We start from the raw sequence: 12,687 nt of genomic DNA, 5'->3' as shown, positions 1-12,687 counted from the left end.
TTAATATTTTCTTAAGAAGCGTGTAAAAGAGAAACACAACATATAATTTAAGTCGGGGGAGTGTCTCATAACATTTCTTTATTTTGTTACGTTTTTTCCTCCTTTTAGGAGCGTTCAATGACTTCTTAATTTGTCATTGGACAACCGCTATGTCACTTGAAATTTCGCTCTTTACGTTGCCTTTGTTGTGTTCTTTCCGTTGCCCTCATCCAATAGTCAATAGGTCAAAATAAATCGTATCAACTGCATATCGTTATCATAAAGACAAAATAATACAATGTGGTTGATGTTTCGAATCTGGGATCAAGGTGAGTAGGTGACTCTATACTCAAGTTTGTCTCTAATCTTAGGTTTGTAAACTTATCTAGTGGGTCAAACATAGGATTCGGACCCTTAATTCAAGCTTGAAATATCACTAGGAAACTAGCAATATCAATATAGATAAGTGGTAACAACAAAAGGCTTTTAAGCTTGAGGAGCAATGAGCAAGGAATATAATTGGAAAAAAAATGATATTCAAACTAAACTGATTTTCTTTCTCAATAAAGGAAAAAAAAGAAAAAGATAGAAGTGATCTATAGTCGGCCATATGTCTTGATCATCAAAATGAACCCAAGTCCCATTTCTGTCAAAACTGAAGAAATAATCATGCAATTAGGGGAGATGAAGTGAGTGATATTGCTTGTTTAATTACAAGAAAGGCATAGCTTGTGGGAACAAAAAGATGGAGTGAACAAAAAGTGAAGGCCAAATATTAGATGGACCTAACTCCATACTATTTACCATCCTGTCTAAATCTATACAGGGAAAAAACCATAGTAGAATTTAAGAGTCATACCCAAAACACAGGACTACACTCCCTTTTGTTTCAATATAATTCCTATCTTCTACGCTACCCACTTTCATCCTTTGGTTTTTTTGTGGACAACAAGAATAATGTATTGTCATTCCTCAATCTTTCATTTGTCCTTTTGTTGCTCTTTCCTATAACGTATTGGTTTGTCTCACCCTTTTAGGCTCAAAATTATCATTTTCCTTTTAACACTCGCAGTCTTTATCCTTTCTTGCTTAAGCTATATCTAACCTAAATTATTTGCTTATTCCTTGATTATTCTTCCTGGTTCAGAAAGCTTTTCAGCTATAGAAGGCAGCCTCTTCCTTGTTTTGTGCCTCAAATTATGAATAGAAAAGGACAACAACTTGTGTCTAGTGAAGATAAAAGTTAAAGTGATAATTTTCCAAAATGTACGAACTTAGCAAATAATTTTATCCTCCAATTTGGCGGGTTCACGTTTCTCTTTACTCTAATAGATTCTTCTATTCATATGAAGTAAGGATGAAATATCTTAGATCATGAAAAGTGACAAACATTTAATCGTTAACGTTTGGTACGTCTGCACATTTACAATTGGAAAATAATTACTCTCGCTGATACCAAATTAGTTGTTTTGAAACAGAACGTTAATCGACGTTTTAGAAAAATTGAAAGTTAATTTTTTTTTTCCAGTTACCTACTTCAATTAGTAGAGTGTTAATTAAATGATATGCATAGGATAGAGATAAATAATAATTTAATTAGATAAATATGCTTATGATTAAAATTACTAAATATCTTTCTTAAAAGTCTTCAAAGCTTTATATAAAAGATAGATGATATGAACCAGAGGGGAGTACGTCTAAGAGCCCCTTTGGATTAACTGATTAACTGTATATGCATAGAATACTTTGCTGGATGTGTCCTTAATTAGGGAGGTAGGAAATAGATGTTAAATTGTATTTTGTTCTTGGTGATTAATAATAGTTTTTCCTTCACAAAGAAAAAAAGCTAATAAAGATTAAGTGCTAAAACTAATTTTTAAGCCATCACGTGCTTGAATAGAAATGATGAAGCTAATGATAAGTAGTTAATATGTTTGACAAGTACTTTTCAGGTTAAAATGGTCGAAATGCGCCTTAGAGTTTTTTTTACAAAGAAATTAAAATTTAGGATGTTTATATTGAAAAGGACAAATTGAAAAGATGGAACACAAAGAAATTTAAGGGTTTTGTGTTTCAGAAGGGGTACTTGATGTTTGACTATAATTTCATATTTTTAGTGCATTATTTACCTTATATTTTGGTGTTTTAATGATTAATTATGCGATGTTTGGGCTTAATTGAGTTGTTTTTATGTGCAGGATTATTGGAATACATAAAGGAATGAAAGTTGTACAAAAAGATGTTGAAGACGCAAGAATAGAGCACGAAAAAAAGAAAATCTAAGCAAGGCAAAGGTACCTCACCTCAGGCCTTGCCTGGCTTAAGGCCTAGTCCCCAGTTCGCGAATAAATTGTTTCCTACTCAGTTTTGAACTTTGAGACTTCGACCCTAACCTATAAATACTCCCTAAACATGTCTAAGAAGGGGTTGGGCATTTTTGAGAGGAGAATTCGACCAAGGGAGAGCACGAGCCACCGTGGAAGCCGAGTTTCATCTTTTCTTCCATCAAACTTAGTAATTTTTATGTTTCTTTGGGCGATTTGTTGTTTTGCTACCATGTCTATGTAGAACTAAACATCACGTTCTAGGGTTGTGGTTCTTTCATGACTATTGTAATTCAGATATTGATTTTGATTTCTGGATTTATCAGATTGGTTTATTTATTCAATCTTGCGCTTAATTATTTAATTGCTTGATCACCAATTGAATTCTATCTACGAATCTAGAGTTGAAGTCGAAAGTGAGAATTCTAGATTGCACATAGGAATGAGTAGAACAAGTTCTTGAAATCGAGCATCGGGGAATTGATTCACAGTTAGGATAGACATATGCTAATTGCCTTGCTTGGTTATTATACGGGAATTATGAATATATTCTTGTTGATTCTAATTCCATAGACATATAAGCGTTAGATTAGCTTGAATAGGCGAGTAAGAACTCGGTAGATTCTTATGAGCAATATTAACCCCGTCAACCAATAAACTAGATACATTAAGTCAATTCAATTGAAGAATACAATAGGATTAATAGATAGCCCATGACCCTAGATCATTTTCATCACATTGATAACATAAAAATCTACTTTTCTTTTGTTCAGAGTTTATTATTTATTTATTTTTTAGTTTAATTACTTTAGCATCACTACTTTTGGGTTTAATCCTTTTAGATAATTAGGATAGTCTGATCTAGTTAATAGTTGATAACAAGTCCCCGTGGGTTCGACACTCTATCTTATCACTTTATTGCTTGATGACCGCGTATACTTGCGTGTGTGTTTGGTCGCAATAAGTTTTTGGCGCCGTTACTGGGGACTTAGAATTAGTTGTTTTTCTAGATTAGACTTTTACTTTTATCTTTACAAGTTTTTTTTGTAAATATTTTTATTTTTATAACTATTTGATTTTTCTCTTAGTGTGTTTCTAGTTCTCTGAGTATGACATCTGAAGATGAAATATACGAAAGTAAGGCTATTGATGAAGATACTTGGTTGACAAAGGACTTTTATGGTCCGTATTTTTGGGCTTGTATTAAGGGTTGGTATTGTGAGAAATATTATTGATTAAGGGAATATGCAGAACAACGTTGTTTACTAACAACGTTGGTGAATGATTTATCTAAGGAGAGAGTTGATCTTGCACAAGAAATTGACAGTTTTGGCTTGGTTGTGCACAACTTAAATACAAATTTGAGTGCAAAATTTGATGCATGTAACGCCCAACAAATTAATGATGACTTGTCCATAACATAAAAAAAACCTTCTAGGCCAAATTGAGGAGCTAAAACGAGAATATCAATCATTAGATCATGTTTTTTTTTTTATGATGGCAATGTTGAGAAGAGTGCTCTAGAATCATGTGAGAGAGTAGATAACCTTACTTTTGGAGACTTGAGTGCGTGTATATATGTGATGTAAATAGTAGTACAATTCATGAGTTAGGACGCATTAGAACTCATTCCAATTATTTTTTCACATTATGTTTAGATAGTAAGATAGTAATCGAGCCAAGCCTAAGGGAGAGTCAAAGGATGAGGATGAGAGTGCCTATATTCTTAAATTTGTTGTGCCAAAAAGCAAATATTACATTCCTCATCTAAAGGCCGTGAAGTGCAAAGTAAAAAATTTATTACTTGGCCTGGTTCTCTTTATAGCCCCACCAAAGGAGCATAGCCGCAAACTGGATGCTCTGTTAGGGGTACAATTCATAAGTTCAAGGTGAAGGCAAAAAGTGGTTCACGTCGTGCCGCGACGATAAGTTAGGCGCTTGTTGGGAGGCAATCCAACTTTATTGATTTCTTTTATTTTATTTTTCTATTATTTTGTAGTATTTATTTTTATTTTGTAGGATTATTCGCATAGGAAGAAAAGCCATGAAAAGTGTGCAAAAGCGAGCCGATGGTAAGAACTAAGTGTGGGGTGCCCGCATAAAAGATCAAACATAAGAGAAGTCTGAGTGCCTCGTGAGCCGCGATTGCTTCAACCTTTGGCTTTCCAGAGAGTTTCTTGTACCCTCATGATTTTGTTTATAAAATGCATTGAGGACACTGCACTCTTTTAAGTGTGGGATGACAGAATTCCTTTGGATAATTAGCTTTTTATTATGTTAGCTTCTTATTTTAGATGTATAGTATTTTAGTAGTAGATTAGTCATTTAAGTTAGCTTCTTTATTCTAAAAAGATTTAATTTTTTTTTTAAAAAAATTGGAAAAATAGTGAACTTTTCCCGACGATGGATTTCCTAGATAATTCTCTTGAGGGATTAAAGTCTAACAAAAAATACAAAGAAAAAAAATTAAAAATAAAAAAAAGATAAAAACATGTCTTTTAGTTTTTCTGAGGTAGTAATAATCCCCCGTGGTTTTTTTTTGTGCCTCAATTTTTTTTATGGGGTATAACTTGAATCAGGTAGTAGTTTTTAGTACTTAAAAAATAAAAGGGGAAGAATGATGTAATTCCTAGGCTCATTTGACTTGTTTCATAGTAGCATATTTAGGTTTTGGCATGCGTAGTATCTTTCCTATATTTTGGAATTGTTCATGTGCTTTTATGAATTGGATAACATATTTTATGACGCCTATGTCTCGTTTTATTGACTTATGTTCACTTTGTACTTAATGCTTAATATCTCGTGGCTTTGTGGATACTTTCATTAGTTGAGAGTCGGAATGAGACCGTCCTTAGTGAGTCGTGTGCCATGTGTGGTGAGATTTTGTGTAGTACATGTATTGTAAGTGAGTCTAGAACTTGCTTGGCATGTGAATTGAAGCGAAATTTTAGGTGTTGCTCGCTTTGAAAAGTAATTTTAGGCTTTCTTTGATATTTTTGGAGCTTAATGATTATCACAAATAAAATTATCCATAGTTAGCATGCTTGAACCTATAAACTTTTATTTGGCACCCAAGTTACAAGCCTATACCCTTTTGTTCTTAGTTGACATTATTTTGATCCTTTTACCTCTAAAGCACTTAATTATAAGATGAGCGCTAGAATGAAGTAAGAAGGGAACTTGGGAGGTTTTTGAGTAGAACCAATGAAAAAAAAAAGGTGCACTAAAGAATACACCACTAGCCGGAATAATAGAAGAGAAAATTATTGTTGAAAAAAAAATCTGAAAAAAAGGTAGCAAAAAAAAAAATTAATACATCTTGTCTCTGCTAGTGAGTGTAAGTTAAAGTATTGCTTAAGGAAATAGGAAATATTTTGGGATGATATTGTTTGTGAAATTGAAATTGGGGTGAAGACATGTGCATTAAAGTTGATTATTTATTGTGTTGAAGTGCTTAGGAGGGTTAGCCATTATTCCTAAAATATATCCTACCCGTTCCTTAGCCCATATTACAACTATGAAAAAGTCCTAATTGATTTTAGATCGAGCGAGCCTACATTAGTAGAGGTTTACATAATGGACAAGCCTATGGTACCTTTTGCATGCATGTGACATCTTTGTGAGAGTGAGAGATTTTCTTTGATATATGTGAGTCCTTAAAATATATTTGATCATGAGATTCGAATGTGTGGATTCTTAATTCTATGTGATTTTGTTGTGCGGGCAGATGGTTTCTCGATGGATAGGTAACGTTATTAGACTTCTCTATGATGTTGGGTGTTCAAGCCTGAGTGCATTGTGAAATTAAATTGGTTTTTGAGGCTAGGATTGCTATGAACATGTTGTCTTTGTTGTGAATATTTTTTAAGTTTGGCATAAGAAAAAAGAAAATGTGTTTTGAATACATATGCTAAAGTTTAATTGTTGCTATCAATCATGATCATTGGTGTAGTGTGCTTCAACTGTGTTAAAAATAACATGGTCCAAGATAGTGTAAAGTGTTGGCTAACTCGAGAATGAGCAGCATTTAAGTGTGGGGTAGTGATGTTTGGCTATAATTTTATATTTTTAGTGCATTACCTACCTTATATTTTGGTGTTTTAATCATTAATTGTGCGATGTTTGAACTTAATTGAGTTATTTCTATGTGTAGGATCATTGAAATGCATAAAGGCATGAAAGTTGCACAAAAAGATGTTGAAGACACAAGAAAAGAGCACGAAAAGGAGAAAATCAGAGCAAGGCAAAGGTACCTCGCTCTAGGCCTCGGCCCGCCTGGATTAAGGCGCTCTCAACCTTGCCCTAGGCCTCGCCTGGCTTAAGGACTGGTCCCCCAGTCCGCGAATAAATTACTTTCTACTCATTTTTAAACTTGGAGACTTTGACCCTAGACTATAAATACACCCAAAACATGTCTAAGAAGGGGTTGGAAGTTTTTTAGAGGGAAATTCGATCATGGGAGAGCACGGGCCGCCGTAGAGGACGTGTTTCATCTTTTCTTCCACCAAACTTAGTAATATTTATGTTTCTTTGGGTGATTCGTTGTTTTGCTACCATGACTATATGGAGCTAAACTTTACGTTCTAGGATTGTGGTTCTTTCATGACTATTGTTATTCAGATATTGATTTTGATTTCTTGTACTTATTTATTTATTTATTTATTCAATCCTGCAGTTAATTATTTAATTGCTTGATCATCAATTGAATACTATTTACGAATCTAGAGTTGAACTCGAAAGTGAAAAATTCTAGATTGCATATAGGAATGAGTAGAGCAAGTTCTTGAACCCGGGCATCGGAGAATAGATTCGCGGTTAGAATAGACATATGCTAATTGCTTTGCTTGGTTATTATACGGGAATTACGAATGCATTCTTGTTGATTCTAACTCCATAGGCATATAGACGTTAGATTAGCTTGAATAGGTGAGTAAGAACTCAGTAGATTCTTATGAGCAATATTAACCCCATCAACCAATAAACTAGATAAATTAAGTAGCCAATTCAATTGAATAATACAATAGAATTTTTTAGATATAGCCCATGATCCTAGATCGTTTTCATCACATTGATAACATAAAAATCTCCGCTTCCTTTGTTCAGAGTTCACCATTTGTTTTTCTTTATTGTAATTAGTCTAGAATTACTACCTTTGGATCTAAATCTTATTTAGATAATTAGGATAGTCTAATTTAGTTAATAGTTAATAACAAGTCCTCGTGGGTTCGACATTAGATTTTTAGTCACTTTATTACTCGACGGCCGAATACACTTGTATGTGCGTTTGACCACAATAGTACTCCGAGATTACAAATAAAATAAGAGACACTTTTAAGATAATGTTTATCAAGTACGTAAATAAATCAAGAAATACTTAATTGTTTGATCTAACTTATAAGCTCGAGGCCAAACGCCCTACCAAGTCCCAACATCTAGATGGAACATACGCGTCTTATTAAATATAATCAATGTGATATAGTAATAGTATTAGTGCTAGAGTGATTTCCTAGATTGAGCTAGAAAGTTCTTATGAGGCAACAAAAGCAAGAAGAAAACAGAAGCAGCATAGTGCCCCACCAAGGGATGAATACCAGTTGAGAGGTTATTGAAGAAACAAGTTGAGAGTGGTGGCCAGTTTTCACTTTGACCTTTTGGCTTAATGATGAATGTTTTAGCATGCCTATTCATAAGCAAAACCATTAGTCCAGTGACATATTGAATACCCTCACCACCTCCCTATGACACAAAACATGTGCTCCCTATATGCCCATTTTCTATTAGACTTTTCTTTTTTCTTGTTTCTATCACCCGGCGTCCAATATTTATATTGAGACTTTGATTATTTTCGAATTTGTGCCCTAAAGTTCCATATTAGGGGAAGGGAGGGGAGGGGAGGGGAGAGGGGTAAAGTACTCCATAAAAGGTGATGCTATACCAAGAGCTCAAACCCAAAACCTTTAGTTAAGAATATTAAAAATATTTATCACTTTACCATAACCCTGATAAATCAGGCCTTCAAATAAAACGGGGAAAGGTAAAAAAAAAAAAGCTTTTCCTCACACTCAATAATATATCCTTCTATATATCTTTGCTGTTGACTTATTAGATAGTAGGTCTTTTGACTGGCTACATTGAATTTATTGTATTTTCTGTCAGTTTATACCTCAACAATCTTCCTTTCAATGATAAGATGTGTGTTATGGTTTTAAAGTCATTATCCACTCTTATTTTAAATAATATAAAGCTCCCAGAGGAGCAATCTTGATTTGACACAAGTTAGTACATTTTGTCACTTCTCTTTCTTTCTTTGAAAAAAAATTAATTATAACTTTTAGGTTAGTTTTTGCCGAGTTAAAATATATTCCATAAGAGAAGGGAAAGAAAATGAAGGATGTAATTTGTGGAACTCAATAAGTTGAAAGCTTTTTCAATCTTTTAATTAAGATCAAGTGTAGTATATATTTTTATTAATTTAATAAAAAATATGTGGACCATCAATTCATATGATATTAACTCAATTTTTTTTAGAGTAACACTGCTACTTGGGACTAAATGTTGCATTATAGCACAGGCTTGTAGCACCTCACATAAAAGAATAAGAGAAAAAAAAAAGTAGACCAGAAAGTACGTAAGAAACTAAGAATGCACAGAATGCCAAGATGATCATGGAACATGTAGAGAATCAAAGACCAAGAAAAACAGTGTTATGATAGGTGGGCTCCAGTGATCGATTAGTCAATAGCCAACTTAATGGTCAACAGCCACATTCATATTATACACTTAAATTGCTTTTTCTTCTCAAACCTATTCATTCCTTTGAACAAAATGACCAAACAAAGGATGTTTGGTACATTCACAAGTTGAATGCGATTTTAACCATATAATTTGATTCCAAATATCCAATTAAATTAGCTCAGCCTTTTTGCCTTCTAAGATATTATTCTTTCTTTTCTCTTTCAATAGTAGAATCAGATAGTTTTCCTTTGCTTTTCTTTTTTAGCCTCAAAGAGAAAAAGAAAAGAAAAGAAAATGTTAGATGGATTCTAGACATATATATCATTATAGCAATCTAGTTTATATGGATATTGTTTTGTCCACTCATCATTTTTTGACTATGCCCGAAAACTAAAAATAAATTAGCAATAAAAATAATAATTAATGGGGGTAACAACAATAACATCAATAATGTACTACTATTGAAAATAGGAACACACCATATAGACATGTGCAGTTGTCTCATATACAAAGGAATATAACTTATGTACATTGATACTGTATAAGTATTTTACACCATAAGTGTATACGGTCGAAATCGGGCATGTCAGATTTCATAAGCACGAGAAGCTGCCTCGAGAGTAAGCTCGTAATAGACCAGGCTCGAGCTCAATGGCAGAGTATGGAGCATGAAGATCGAAGTGCTTACTGAAGATCGAGACCGAGCATGACCGACTTCGAGTAAGGCGTAATAACGGAATGGCGAAATGTTAGCAACCGACCGAAGATCTCGACGGAAATCCCGGAATAGATCGAATCAAGCGGTTATAGACGCCAATCATGTAATTTATTTCCGATATAAGAAGTGTACATTATTTAGGATTCCTCTACTATATAAAGAGGAACCCCATTCATTTGTAAGGACGGATTCACTGAGAAACATATACAAAAAATGCTGCTATCTATTTCACTTACTATCTACTACTGTTCATCATTGTTTATTTTTCTGTTCTTTACTGTTCTCTTTATCCAGCCTCGAGACCATCTCGAATCGAGGTCAAAAGCTTTGCTAGAATACTGGTTTGATTTATTTTATTATTCAGATTATCTATTCAATTATTTATTTATCAATTGGTATTGGATTAAATCACGTATCCTTAAAACCACTAAATAAATTTAATTGTTACTCGAATTTTAGGGTAAACAGTTTGGCGCCCACCGTGGGGATAAGGATAATAGTGATTGCTCAGTACTGATTTTGGTAAAATACACTATTTTACGCTTGTTCTTGTTGAGTGGCTTTGCTTTCCAGTTAAAACATGTTAAACTCACAAAACGCATCCACACACGGTAATAATGGCCTCAGATTCCAAGATGAAAACGAAAATGTAATCACTCCAGGAGTCGAGGTGCCACAGGCTAATCTCGGGGCAGCACTGGTTGCCAACCCAGTTGATGTCAGTTCGCACGTTACTCTAAACGCGAACCTAGGCGCAGATCTTGATGGGAGTGTACGTAGAAAAGGTCGATCTAGTAGCCAAGGAACACAAGGCAGAGGAGATGAAGGAGTCAGTCTCTAATTGATATTCGAGATGCTTCAGGCTCAGCAAGCCGCTATTGCTCAGTTACAAAATCAACATAGAGCTCCGAATAAGGTCGAGCCGGAAATTACTTGCCGTACCGAGCCAATACCGGAGAGGTCGAATGGTAACGAATCGGAGACTAATCCTGCGGTAATGAAAATGCTTAAGGAGCTCACCAAAAGAATTGAATCAAGGGAGAAGAGAATCGAAGCCAACGATAAAAAAATGGAGACATACAACTCTCGAGTTGATTAGATACTAGGGGAACTACCAATCTTGAGAGGGATGGATTCGAAGAAGTTTGTACAAAAGCCATTTCCTCCAAGTGCAGCTCCGAAGCCTATTCCAAAGAAGTTTCGTATGCCAGACATACCCAAATACAATGGGACTACCGATCCCAACGAGCATGTTACTTCATATACATGTGCCATCAAGGGTAACGATTTAGAGGATGATGAAATCGAATCCGTGCTGTTAAAAAAATTCGGAGAGACCCTTTCGAAGGGAGCAATGATTTGGTATCACAACCTGCCACCAAATTCCATCAATTCATTTGCCATGTTAGTAGATTCTTTTATAAAGGCACATGCCGGGGCCATAAAGGTCGCAACGAGGAAATCAGACCTTTTCAAGGTAAGACAAAGGGATAATGAAATGCTAAGGGAGTTCGTGTCCCAATTTCAAATGAAACGCATGGATTTACTACCGGTCACAGATGATGGGCCGTTCAAGCTTTCACCCAAGGATTGAACGACCGGAGTTCGATAGCATCACGGCAGTTGAAACAAAATCTGATCGAGTATCCAGCTATAACTTGGGCAGATGTATATAATAGATATCAGTCGAAGATCAGGGTCGAGGATGACCAATTAGGAGCCCCTTATGGTTTATTATATCCAAATAGGTCGACAGTTAAAAACTAGAGGGACGTCGACAGGGAGCCAAGGTCGAACAAGGACCAATATCAACCATATACCGCAGATCGAAGGAACAATGGTTCAGGATGCAATTTCGCCTGGAACGATCGAAGAAGTGATTGAGCACAGAATTCTCGGGGACTTATGAGCAAAAGTGGTTTCGACAAGTATGCCGATCCCACAGAGGCACCTCGATTATCGGAATATAACTTTAGCATTGATATATCGGGCATTGTTTCGGCAATCGAAAGGATCAGGGATACTAGGTGGCCCGAACCCATACAAACCGATCCTTCCCAAAGAAACCCAATTTTGATGTGCAAGTATCATGGCACGCATGGTCACAAGACCGAGGATTGCATGCAATTAAGGGAGGAGGTAGCCCGTCTATTCAACGAGGGTCACCTTCGGGAGTTCCTCAACGATCGAGCCAAGAATCATTTCAGAGAAAGGGACGCCAACAGGAAAAATGAATAAGAGGAACCCCAACATGTCATTCATATGATCGTCAGTGGGGTCGACATCCCACAGGAACCCATATTCAAACGCACTAAGGTATCGATCACTAGGAAAACACGAACCCGAGATTATGTGCCCGAAGGCACTTTATCATTCAATAACGAAGAAATAGAAGGCATTTCTCAGCCCCACAACGTTGCTCTGGTAATTTCTATCTTATTAAATAAAGTTCAAGTTAAACGTGTTTTAGTGGATCCAGGTAGCTCGGCAAATATCATCCGATCGTGGGTCGTGGAGCAGCTCGGCCTACAAACTCAAATCGTACCCGCAACTCGAGTCTTAAACGGCTTCAATATGGCCAGTGAAACAACTAAAGGAGAGATTATTCTACCGGTGAACGTATTTGAAACCATTCAAGATACCAAGTTCCATGTAACCGAGGGCGACATGAGGTACAATGCCCTGCTCGGAAGGCCTTAGATCCACAATATGAGGGTAGTCCCTTCGACTCTCCACCAAATGATGAAATTCCCAACGTCGGACGGTGTAAAAATAATGTACGGGGAGCAGTATGGTGCAAAGGAAATATTTGCGGTCGATGAGGTCACCCTGATATCGAGACTATCAACCTCGGAAAAGTCGGACATCAAAGATAAACAATAAGTCAAATAGCAATCACAGCACCGGCCTCGACCGAATCAGGGAAGCGGG

This window comes from Nicotiana tabacum, chromosome 13, assembly GCF_000715075.1.
Source record: "Nicotiana tabacum cultivar K326 chromosome 13, ASM71507v2, whole genome shotgun sequence".
In the NCBI taxonomy this organism is placed as follows: domain Eukaryota; kingdom Viridiplantae; phylum Streptophyta; class Magnoliopsida; order Solanales; family Solanaceae; genus Nicotiana; species Nicotiana tabacum.
Note: the sequence above shows the minus strand (reverse complement) of the source record.